At 47.8% G+C, this 12,976-nt stretch overlaps 1 long non-coding RNA gene across 1 annotated transcript in view; it reads left to right on the forward strand.

Annotated features, from left to right (window-relative positions):
• The window catches only part of LOC138116727 (uncharacterized), a 33,064-nt gene extending 24,161 nt beyond the window's left edge, over nt 1-8,903 (forward strand). The window contains exons 2-3 of the long non-coding RNA XR_011154315.1: nt 4,165-4,264; nt 4,385-8,903. This is a non-coding gene — a long non-coding RNA (uncharacterized lncRNA). The remainder of the gene's footprint in view (nt 1-4,164; nt 4,265-4,384) is intronic.
• Nucleotides 8,904-12,976: the final 4,073 nt, after the last annotated feature.

The following is a 12,976-nucleotide window of genomic DNA, read 5'->3' on the forward strand; positions in this document are numbered from 1 at the left end:
CAAGCATTTCCATCAATTAGTCTGAAAAAGAGTCTAAAACAAATTTGTAAACCAAGAGGTCAGATCAGAGGGTTCTACCTGTCCATTCTAAACCTGAGAAACTGTGGTTTCCTAGTGAGGACTTTTGACAGGATTTTTGTCTGAGCCACATTACCACAATGGAGATAATTTGTTCCTTGATTGCAGCAGGCCACTTCAGGAAGTTTGCAGCTGAAGTGTGCAAGCAAATGCACCTTCTTCCCCACCAGTAAGAAGGGAGGCTGTGCTCCCCTGCCTGCCACCTTCGATTTCTGCAGCTCCCCAGGCCGTGCCTGTGTCTTAACTAGGTCAGTCAATATGGAGAGTGGAACCTTAGCTGGTTATCGCCGTGGAGAGAAGCTCTGGCTTGGGTTTCAGCACAAGCTGCTGATCCAACCTGTGGGGAAAGTGACTTCAGTGGAAAAAGCTACTTTTGTGAAGGAACAAAGCAGAAGGGAATTTGAAAGGACTTTAGAGTAGGTGAGAAACTCTGCTTGGTACCTGCCTGCCTTTGTGCCCCTGTCCTTACTGTGCATGTGCTCTGAAATACAGAGCAGAGGAACAAGCTCCTTGGAGTGTACAATGCCAGGAGTTCTGCCTCAGCGGATCAGTGTCACTCCTGTGCCAGTGGCATGGCTTTGACAGGGCTGCTGGATGCAAACATGCAGTCATAACCCCCAGGCCCGGGCAGCACCTCCTTGTGAGAGCCGCGTGTGCAGCATCCTTTTCCAGGAGGCTTTGCAGGACCACGTGACTCTCAGGCAGAGCAATCTCCCACAGACCCTGCGCAGCATGTGGATTGGGAAACACACTCTGGATCCATTGTTTCTGTTTGGGATCTTCCTGCACTGTGTGCTCCACTGCTTTGTCCTCTCTCCCATGATGAGAAGGAGGGCGGATCACAGATGCTCTGTGCTTTTTTACAGCAGTTACGTGTACGGCTGAAACCAGAGTCCTGAGCCTCCCCTGAAGGTACCATCTGATACTGCCCAGGCAGAGCCCAGGACACAGTGTTCTGCAGGGCTTCCAGCCCTTCTTTCTCAAAACTTCCCAACAGCTTTCCTGGCAAGGAGTCTCTTCCTGGCGTCTCTACCTCACCTTGCTATTCTGCGTGTCACAATGAACCTGAGCTAAAGGTCACTGCTACTGAAAGAGGGGAGCTGCATCTCCCCAGCCAGCTCTACACTCTGCTGCTTTTACTGCCTCTGACTCTCAGCAGGGCCTTTAAAAACAGAGAGAGTCTTCTCATCTGTCAGGCAACTAAGGAAGCACAACAAAAAACTCGTACTTTTTCTGCATTAGGAAATAGAAATGTTTGTGCAAGTCCCATGAATGCAAGGAAAAGGGAACGGTGAGCAGAACTGGAGGGTAAAGACCACTTCCAGCATCTGCCAGCTGCTAGAGCAGTGTGAAACCACAGTAGTTTCATCCTAACTGGAACCAAAACTGGTTTTGTGTTTTTTAAAACATTAGGAAGAACTGAAAAGCTGAAAACACAGAACAATTTTCGTGGTTCAGAGAGATGTCTCTCCTAACGATGCAAAAATACCTACAGGATAATTATCACAGACCACAAGGCACACTGAATGTAGTGTCCTTCATTCTAGGTATATTTTGGCAGAGTACAACCCTTAATTCTGAATATTCTTCTCTTTGGATGGCGTCTAGGCTAGAAAAAATAAAGAATTAGCTTGTCCCAGTGGAGCACAGGGTGGGGTATTGCTGTCAGAACTTCGCCTGTAACTCTGGATGCAGGCTGTTCTCTCCTTCCCCATATTCACCCTGGAGAACCTTCTCCTGCTCTCTAGTGGCAGACGCACAGAAAGGCCCAAAACATTCCAAAACGTTCTGCTCCTTCCCGACCAGCTCACCCATTGACACCTCATTGTTGCTGCACAGCCCCGGAAATGGTTCCCAGTTCCAAGCTGGAATAGTACAGTCCAGTATAAATCTGTATGCAGAGTGTTCCTATGAGTGTCAGAGCAATCGTTGTGCTGCCTTCTTGAAACTTCCTGGAAGAAGAGTGGAGTCCTTTTCCATCTCCCTGCCTTTTGCGCCGAGGTGGGTGACTCGAGGTGGGTGACTCGAGGTGGGTGACTCGAGGTGGGTGACTCGCTGTTTAATTGCAGTAAAAGCAGTAATAGCAGAGAGGCTCCTTGGCTGCCTGGCAGCTGGGGCACAGCCCTTAAACTCACACCTCCAAACACACCTATAAATGGAGTTGAGTCCAGACTAAATGAGAGGTGATCCTGGATTTTAAACATGCAAACGTTTCAGAGCAGTGGCGTGTCCTGGATAATAAACTAAATAAAAAGTTCCCTTTAAGGCTTGCTTTAACACGAGCAACTCGGAACAGATGAGTCAGTGCTGAAAAATTGCAGATTATTCTCTTCTTCATCCCATCCAGTGGAAAATAAGGAATATAAACTTTTTCCTAGTCATCTGCTGACGTGTCAGTAACATGGTTTGATACCTGGACAGGCAATCTTCAGCTTAACTGCCTCAGTTGCTGAAGGATCCATTTTAATCAGAGTTGCACAGCACCCTCTTCTGCTGAGAGGAACCAAGCCGTGGAACTCCCTGGGCTGTCTCTTCTCCTGTCTCTGATGGGCATTTATACACTGAAGAGCAAAGTAAGTATAAAAACTCAATTACAGCAACTAGGGCAGAATCAATAAAGGAATGAAAGGCTGGCAGCTGCTCGGATGGGGCTTTATTTCTGCAGCAGAATCCTGACACACGACATTACAAGAACATGGAGTGCTTAGATGAGTTATGAAGATTGATATTTATGATTATGACTTGCAATTGTGCTATTTAAAAAACCCACCTATTTGGTAATGAAAACCTGCTGGCAAGATCTGCTCAAAGAGGTGAAATTGCAGGAAGAGTAAAATCAGATCAGTAAATCAAATGCTCTAAATCATCAGTGAGACACACTACAATTAGGGTTGGATTCAAGCAGGCAGACTTATTGAATTGTGAGCATAAATCCATGTCATGCATGTGCTGCCATTCCTTCTGGGAAGCACAGGCTCACCTCCAGCATTTCCAGACTGACCTCTGCCAAGGGCAGGAGGATAAGGACTGTCTCCCAAACAATGATTCCCACGGACTGCAGTGAGTGTCAGTTCTCCTGAGGCTCCCCGGGCTGGGAGGATCCCCATTTCCTTCCCTCAGGCTCGAGGGGCACACAGGTGGATGGGGCAGAGAGACCTGCTGGAGGCTCAGGCTCTGCCTGGGAGGTTGTTCATTGCTGTTGATCTGAAATGCAGAACAACCTTGGAACAGCAGGGCCTTTTCCTTTTCTCACTACAAACCTTGTCTCTCTTTTGTTAATCCCACTTGCTCTGTTTGCCTTATAAAAACTTCCAGTTCCTAATGATCTACTGGCCAGTGTGTGGAATCTGCAGCACAGGAGTGGAAGGTGCAGGAGGTCCTCCGAGCAATTCAGTGGCAGCTCTTGTGTGCTGCACTGTTATCCCTTTCCTTATCCACCACAGAAAAGCACGTGAGGCTGCTGAGCCTTAAAACTCCGGCCTGGGCTCTCCTTTCTGGACAGACACCTACTGAGGACATGGCTGTCAGCTGCAGGTTGAAGTGGCTCGTTCCAGTTGCAGAGGTTATGGCAGCTGGCTCATCAGCTTTAGTGCAAACAGACCTGCCTTGGGATGCATTTAGGGAAATGCTTAACAAAAGCTGCTTTCAGCTCGGTGGCAACAGCTGGATTCTGGTGTTAAGGCAGCACTGCACAAGCACAAGTGGAGAGGAATAGCTTGTTCCAGTGGGCTGATTATGGCATGAGGAATTAGGAAATCCTGCTTTTCAGTTGCTACCACTGCTTTGCTGAGAGGCCTTGGTGAAATCTTTTAGATTCTCTCTAGTGAGCATCTTCCTTATTTCATCTCCTGTAGCAATAAAACTTGCTTCAGTGCACAGTCACAAAGGCTGGCAGCTTGACACGCTACAAATGAGCCTTGCTTAGAAAGTTTAAGCAGGGCATATGATTTCCCTGGTTTAACTTTTAGTAGAGAGGAAAATTGTCCCAGCAGTGCACATGGGAGTGATAATATCTGTGAATTTCCTGTTCTCACTGGGGGAAAACACAGATCTAAGAGCACTTCTGTCTGTTTTCTCCTATTTCAGATCCTCTCTGCTTGGTCCCTTTATAAAGAAGAGTTAGAATGAAGAGTGGATTTATGAGAAAAGAACCCCTCAGACTAAGTGGGATTTTTGCTACAGAATGGTGAGGAACGATTTGAAAGTGACAGCAAGGCTGTTGCAGGATTTTTATCCTGAGTCCTACACTGATTTTGCTGTGGTAATCTGGCCAAGGTAACCATTCTTCCTCATTTTCCCTACACAGATACCAGTCAGAAGGTGCTGAAGTGAGTTTGTGAACCTACTCTAAGCAGCACCTTTGGTGCAGAGCAGTTATTTCAGTGGCTCCTTGATTTTCTTTGTATGTATCCTGCAAAAAACTGCTGGAGGGAACTCAGTAAATGAACAGTTACTTGTCACCCAGCCTTGGGAATGGCTCCATCAGTTCTCCAAAGTGCCAGTTTATTACTCATTTTACTGAGCTACGAGGCATTAATAAAACATGAAGGCTGAAGCTGACTTCATTGCACTTGCAAATCCATGCAATATAATCACCCAGGCTGGGAAATCTCATTATTTTGCTTTCAGTTTCTCCAGGAAAACAAACATTTTGCACCAACAGAATTTACTATTTGTGGGTTTCAGTTTGGATTCACCATCAGGCCACGGTGCCATGCTCCCAGCAAGATCCTTGCAAAGAGCAATTCAGCAATTCTTTGGGAGTCTTCTTCCTTTGAAGCAGATCCAAAGAGTGGTCAAATAGCTCAGTGTAACCAAACCCAGAATCCTGAATTCTGAGCACCACAAACCTCCTCCCAGACAGGAACTTGGATACAAAGCATCTACTTCGGTCCACTTGGGAATGGTCAAAAGGAGTCCTGAGAGTTTACAAACCTCTTGGACATCTTTGAAGAGCCATCAATAAATGGAATAACAGAGATCCGATTTTACTGTCCATTGGAACTTGCAAAAGGCTTTGGCAAATCCATTTTTTGAGGAACCGAAGTGGCCAAAGAGGGCAAGGGAAGGTCCAAACCTGGGTAGACAAAAGAAAGGGATGGTAAAAGTAAGCCATCAAGTCCCACAGAAGAGCTCTTTAGGGACTGTGCTGGATGTAAGCAGTAGAACATATTCACAAGTGACTCAGAAAAGGGTGTGAGCATTCTAGTCACTATTCCTGTTCATTTGCCTTTCCGTTTTCCAGGATTTAATATAGAAAGGAACATTATTAACATTTACTCTGGCTTCCTGTGTGACATGAGCTGGGACGAACCCAAATTGATTGCAGATTCAAATCTAGTATCTGGGATTGAGCTAAAGCAGACCTTCGATGAAAAAATATCTAATCTTCTTCTTAAAATTTCCTGTGACAGAGAATCTACGAGAACTTCATCATGTCAATCTAGAGGTTAGTTGCCCTCAACACGAAAAATTATTAACTTAATTCTGGCCTGGAGGCGGGGAGCTTCCAGGCAGCATCTCTTTTGCAACTCCATCTGCTGGTGTGAGGAGTCCTCCGTGCTCAGGTCTCCACCTCTCCATGTGGGTACTTAGAGATGATTATCAAATAATTACTTACACTTCCTTTTGCTCAACCAGAAAAGATTATGCTCCCAGGATCTTTTCTATTAAAGTCTGTCTTCCAGTTCTTTTCCACTGAGCAGGATCTTCATCTTGGATTTGGTGCTCCCACAAGTCCTGGGTAGAGTTTAACCACCTTTGTGAGGGTCTTCTGCACCTGGAGACCCTTCCAGCCAAGGGGAAGGGCAGGATCATTCTCTGGCCATCCTGCTCCAGTCTTGTCCCTGCTAGGAAAAGTTAAGCATTCCCTGGGCAAACACCTGCTCTGAACCCTTTCCCCTCCCGAGAAGGTGGAATTTATAAAAGCAACAACACAATTGTGAGCTGCTCCTCCATTACTCAGGAACGAGGTGTTTCTATCACCACTCGTTTCCAAAGAAGTCCTGTCACCTCATCCTGTTAAGTGAAGCCTGCAAATCCAAGGAAGTGGGAGTTTGTTGCTCCACTGAAACGAGGATTTGTGAAAGGTTTTGCAGAAAGGTGAAAACCAAAGAACTGACAAGCCCAGAAGTGGCTAATAACATGCACAGTTCCTCTTGGAACAGACTTTGATCACAGCTTGTCAAGTGTCTGCTGTGCCATGAAGTTGCTGCGAAGGGGGACAGCGGTGGCTTTGTTGTTGTTGTTTAACCTGAAGTGCTTCCTCTGGGCTGCAGTGTGCCCTGAGATGTCCCCACTCCAGAGTCTCTCCATGGGAGCAGGAGACGGTGGCAGTGTCTGGGTGTGCTTTACTCAGCTGCTTTCTGTATCTATGGGTGTGAACAGCCAGCAGAAAGCAATGTTTTGTGCCAGACACTGTGGGAACATGGATAACCTGGGAAACTGGATGGACACGTGGGCTGTGCCACCTCGGGCGAGGTTTTGTCTGGCCCCAGAGAAGGGTGGAAGTGCAGTGTGTGGGTCCTGGGGGCCCAGGCAGAGTGGGACACTGAACCTCTCTGGGGACCATGGCCAAGCAGGGAGCAGCTGAGCCATGAGGGAAATGCTGCCAAAATCAGGTAACCACAAATTGCTGCTCCCCATCGTCCCACCCCAGATCAGCCACGTGTGGGGCTGCATGTGCTGTGGCATCGTCCAGAACTCTGCCAGACAGATTGAAGCTTTTTTCCTAAAAACCCCCCAAACCAGAAGCATTTTCATTCTCCTCCTAAATTGCATCTGGTGAAGCAAATGCCCCTTCCCTGTTTGCCTGGTGTCCCACAGGAAGCATCTTGGTGAAGCTGCTCCATTGAACAGAAGATTTAAGACACCATCAGGCAGTAGGAGAGTGCAGGAGGGAATATGATTCTCTCAGCTAATGGTTCAGGGGGAAATCAGGAAGGCCTGTCTTCTGTCCTGCTCCCAGGAATGGCTCCCAGGAATTCCCATGGGACAGGGCACTGGCTGAAGACAGAGCCCAGGAAGCAGCACCTAGAACTGCTGGGTGCTGTCCTCCCCTGCACTCAGCAGCACTGAGCAGTCACAGCTGCAGCTGCTCATGGATTTCACCAAAAACAGCTTCAGTATCCACAGAGGAGCTGGGTGAGGGGATCCCTCCCCCTCACAAAAACACCCACACAAGGCTGCTGTCCACCCAGGCAAACTTACTGCAGTGATGAACTGATACTATCAAGGCACCGGCCTCGAGGGTCTGCAGAGCTTTGTTTAAACCCTCACACAAAGGTCAGCACAGTGTTGAAAACAAATGAAAGCACAGGCTGTGAAAATCAATCCGTGGGGAGTCCCTGGCTGGGACTGGCAGGGGGCAGGGGGGCACTCTGCTTCCCTCTGCTCAGCTGCAGGAGCATCCCGGAGTTTGGCATTGTTTAACTGGGATGGCACTGGGGAGGAGGAAATCTTAGTTCCTCCTTGTCCTGAGAACCAGGGAGGTGCCTGCAGGACAGACTTAATTAGCACAAGGCAAAGGGCAGGCACAGATAAGGAAACATGGAATGAACCTTCTGCCTCCCCCCTCCTGGCTTCGCTGGGTATTTCATCTTTGCCAAGTGTACAGCACCTGCACCTTCTCTTATTAGGAAGTCCAAATCTCATTTTATTATTAACCACTGGAGTAATACTGTGCCTCCTAAACTACCATTTAAAAAACAGGGAAAAACACATTTTCTCTTTTTATTCTCTTCTACACATACAACCTTCTTGTTTCCAAAGCCAGCAGGTTTTGCTTTATCTTTCAAAAGAAGGACATTCCCTTTTTGGTAATGGTAAGGTGTTCAGAATGTTGGCTTAGATAGATGAAGAATAACCACAAAGCAGCTTATAATGGAAGTTCAGCTTGTCCTTAGTGGTGGCACTGCAGCACAACTTCATCATGCAGTGCAGACAATTGTCCCCCTGCCCTCCTCCCATGTTCTCATGGAGCTCTGCCCTGCTCCTCTGCTTTGGATCCCCCCTTCTCTGTCTTTTCCCTGCTCAACTCCTCTCACCAAAGCTTTCTCTGAACCTAAACAAGCAGAAAGGACTCAGCTCTCAGCTGGCATTTGGAGACCACGAGCTTGTTTCCTCTGCTGCCACATTCTGTTCTCTGCTGGCTTTTGACATCAGCAGGATTTGCTGTGACACCTGTAATTAAACAGCAACAAAGGACACACAGAGGCCCAGACTGGACCAAGAGTACATTTTTGATCCAGAATTGAAGGCAAAGCTTGATCAGCACAAGCACAAATGTGCACATGTGGACACAGGCAGAAGCAAACTGCAGGGAATAACCTTGGATTTAGGATAACCACAAGACCTTTCTGGTGTTGAGTGGGCTACAGGCAGTACCACCCAAGGCAGGGTTCTACAGCAAAGCCCAGACAGAGCAGGCCTTTATTTTAATCTCAGAATTATTTGCAGCCTTATCAAGTGAGGCCTTTTCCCTTTCCTCTCCTTATCTCCTGGCTCCTGAGGCGCTGGGCTTGCTGACACTGCTGCTGAGCCACACACGTGGTGGTGGCACAAATCCCTCCTTTCCCTGCAGGATCGTGGGGATGTCTGGAGGACTCAGGCTGGCCTCACCTGTTTGCTTGTTTGTACAGGATGTGCTTGTGCCAGTGAGAATGAAATGCAGGCAGAAAAAAATACTCTCTGTCCCTTGGACAGGTTTTCATGGCCCTGAAGCTCTACACCACTGAAGTTACAGAGTGGGAAGGATAATTCCTGACCCATCCCTCTGTGGGCACCATGGCCAGGGTGTCTGCATGGGATAACTCCTGAAAATCCCTCTGTGGGCACCATGGCAGTTGTGTCTGCATGGGATAACTGCTGAAAATCCCTCTGTGGGCACCATGGCCAGGGTGTCTGCATGGGATAACTGCTGAAAATCCCTCTGTGGGCACCATGGCCAGGGTGTCTGCATGGGATAACTGCTGAAAATCCCTCTGTGGGCACCATGGCCAGGGTGTCTGCATGGGATAACTGCTGAAAATCCCTCTGTGGGCACCATGGCCAGGGTGTCTGCATGGGATAACTGCTGAAAATCCCTCTGTGGGCACCATGGCAGCAGTGTCTGCATGGGATAACTCCTGAAAATCCCTCTGTGGGCACCATGGCAGCGGTGTCTGCATGGGATAACTGCTGAAAATCCCTCTGTGGGCACCATGGCAGCAGTGTCTGCATGGGATAACTCCTGAAAATCCCTCTGTGGGCACCATGGCCGGGGTGTCTGCATGGGATAACTCCTGAAAATCCCTCTGTGGGCACCATGGCCGGGGTGTCTGCATGGGATAACTCCTAAAAATCCCTCTGTGGGCACCATGGCAGCAGTGTCTGCACGGGATAACTCCTGAAAATCCCTCTGTGGGCACCATGGCAGCAGTGTTTTGCAGGGGCAGTGATCACCTGGCATCTGCTTGAAGCTCTTCTACTTCAGGCGTGCTGACCCAGCTTGGGTTTGCAGTCTGGCTGTTTTCACAAGTCCAGGAATACTGAGTCAGAATGGAAATGTCTGGAGGTTGTTCTCCCAAATGCTGACTTCTTGCTGCCTGCCCAAGAAGTGAATCTTGCAGAGTCATGCCTGGTATCCATCAGCGTGTCAGTTCCCACCTACTAATATTTCAACTCATTTGATAATTTAAAACAAATTTGACGGAGGGATTTTGTCTCAAAGTGAGTATCTTCCTACATATTTATGGAAGTAGGTGGCTGGAGTAAAGAGAGAATTCCTCTTGAGTCATAGCATTACAGAATTAGAGGGTAATTTAGGTTGGAAGGGATCTCTGAGAGTCTTCTGCTCAAAGCTGCCTCACATGGCAGCAGCATCAATAAATGAGCAGACACTGGAGAATCCATGGCAGCACAGCTGGGAATTATGGAGGGAAGGTTTGTGTTGAATCCTGCACATCAGACATGGGAGACTCCACTCCCAAGGAATTTCTTTTATAGCCATTTTGCTTGCAGAGCATCTTGTTTCTAATTAGTCTCTTATTTCAAATTTTTCCATCTTCTGCCTGTCTTCAGCAACTGGGGAGAGGGAGGCATTGCTAAGGTACATCCCTGAGGATTATGAGTTCCTCAGTCAGAGCTGTACAAGTGCCTGGCACGGGGTATGGCTGTAAAACTTCAGGGTTGGAAATGTGATGTTGAGTTTGATTAACTTCTTCTGAGAAAAGGAGAGGTTTAAAGTGAGCCCAGACAGAATGCAGCTCACCAAGAGCAGAGTCTGGACTTGCCAAAGCCGGAGGCTGCCATGGCCATTGTGGGAGGCACATTTCCCATCCAATCCAGCACTGCCCGAGCATCCAGAATAGCACAGGGGATGTGGACAGGAGATGCAGCAGCAGGACAGGCTCCACAGAGGGATCTGTTATTGTCTGGGAGGCTGCAGCTCATTAAATGCTGCTGAAAGGCACTATTTTGAGAAGGGCTTGTTTGATAGGCACTGAGCTGGTCCCCTTGGAGCAAACCTCTCTGTGCTGTCTGAACCCTCTCCTGAATAACTCCACATCCGGGGAGAAAAATGAGCTAGTGCTCGGTTTTTAAATGGAAATGTGATGGAATATATATTTGGAAGGCAAATTTTATTGAAGCCCAAGACAAGCTCAATATGAGCATTTCACTGTGAATATTGGAAGATTCATTGGTGGAGTTTAGACAGGAACTTTGTAAGCTAATTGTGACTAAATCACGCAGCTGCTCTAATCTCAGCAGCTCCTCTGAGCTCTGTGGTTTCTCTTCCTTACAGCTCCATCCGTGGTTGTCTCTGTTTTCCCATTTCTCAGAAGGTTCCTATTCTCCAGGGGGAATATTAAAGGTCAGGTGGCAAGGTGCTCATGCTAATCACTCTGTTCCTAGCTGGGATTTTCAGCTGCTTGCTCCACTGAGGATTACCAGCTTCTGCAAAACATCCTGGAAATCTCTGGGGGTTATTTGCTGCAGTGTGTGGGAATTCTTTCCAACGCACATGGCTGGATTTTTGGGTAACATGTCCTTTGTGCAGTCCAGTGGCAAAGCTGTTGCTTGTCAGCACATTCCCAGCAACCCCTTTACACCCTAGACAGGTGTTCACATTTTGATCTTGGTTACGAGGGTGAAGAGAGTGGACTTGCTCTGGATTTATTTACCACTGGAAGCTGGAGTGAATATTGCTTTCCAAGCACTTCCTGGTAGCAGCTTTTCCATCCTGTTGTGGATCTCAGCTCCTGCCGCTGCCTCCCGTGCCAGGCTCCGCAGTCCTCCATCGCTGGGGATCTGTTCAGCGTCTCTGTGCTCCCGCTGATGGACTTTGAACCCACAGCAGCTCTTCGTTCCATCCTGACAGCAGCTCTGTGGGATCTTCCCTGTCTCCTCCCGCCCAGATCCCAGCACCCAGGCGTGGATCTCCCTTCCCATTGCTCAGCTGGTTCCTTCACCCAGCCTGGTGCCCTCTGTGCCTTAAATCGGCCTCGGCACACGTTCCAGTCCCCACTCTGCAGCTCCTTAGGGAACACGGAGAGCAGGAAGAAAGCCCAGGCTGAATTTCAATGAGTGCAGTGTGACAGCACACCTGGGTAATGAATAGGGCCAAGGGGGAGTGAGGATTTGTGTATTTATCACTATTATTTCTTCATTATCTCCGAGCTGTGGTGGGAGCTGCAGAGGCAGCGGGTGCAGCCTCTCCCACCAAAACTCCAAGGCAGAACCTCCCTGCTTTGTAGCGTTGAATATTTCATGAGTTTCAAATGCCAATTATGAGTTACCTGCTGCCTGCTAGGAACAATAGGCAGCTTTGAAAGGACTTGTTCCCGTTCTTCCAAGCCCTGCCACGTGTTTAGTGATTCCTTTTTTACCTGAGAATCCAGAGGCTCGGGGGTGATGATGGGAACTCTCACCCAAGCAAAGGTGGGCCTAAAAGACCAGCTTGCACTGCTGTTCCTGTACCCTGAGCCACAGGATGTGGGTTTTTATGGCTCTCAGTCTGTTCTTCTGTAGTCCTGAGATCATTTGGAATGGGATTTTCCACATTTGCACTGCACCACCGGACTTTTATCAAAATACCATATAAATGTGTCTGTCTGTATATATATATAAAAAATATAGATAAATATATTAAAATATATACATAAATATATTAAGTAAGTAAATAACTAAATAAAAATACGAGCTGGCAGAATTCCTTAAGAAACAAACTAATCTTTGGCTGCTTCACCTGCATTCTCCCCACTAAATCCATTCCCTTTGTATTTATGCCAAGTCCCTTGGAGCAATGTCTGATAAATATTGTTCAAAAGGAGATGATTTCCCTCAAAACCACTTCTGCCTTTTCCTGACAGGTGACTTCTCCACACCCCCTTTGGATGTACTGTGCAGCCAGTGATGGGCAAGCCAGTGAAATACTGTGAAATACTGTAGAAATCTGCCTCTGAAGGTGCATTTGCTGACATGGAAAGCACTGCCACAATGCTGGCAGTAAATCCCATCTCCGATAGTGGTTTCATCCCACTGGACAAGGATAATTCCCATCCCCTACACTTAGTTCTTGGAAGGCTCTCAAGTAATATCATTACTTCGAAGTTGTCTCAACACAAAATTGTCACTACAATTTAAAGACTCCCCAAATTCCTCCGAGTTTGATCACCTGGAACTGCTGGAGCCAAGTTTTTCCAAGCGTTCAGGAACCCACACTTGGAGACAGAGCTACACAAGGAGGCACCTTGTGGATTTAGCACTTTGGACAATTCCACGAGCCCACGGAGCTTCCTTGGATTCGTCTTTGGTACAGAGAGATGTAAAGGTAGGTGAGGAATTCCTCCTGTGATGTACAGACTGGCCAGGGGGGCTGGGCAGTGCCAGGCTCCCGGGCACAGGGACGTATCCATCG

The sequence above is a fragment of the Aphelocoma coerulescens genome, chromosome 10 (assembly GCF_041296385.1).
Source record: "Aphelocoma coerulescens isolate FSJ_1873_10779 chromosome 10, UR_Acoe_1.0, whole genome shotgun sequence".
NCBI lineage: Eukaryota > Metazoa > Chordata > Aves > Passeriformes > Corvidae > Aphelocoma > Aphelocoma coerulescens.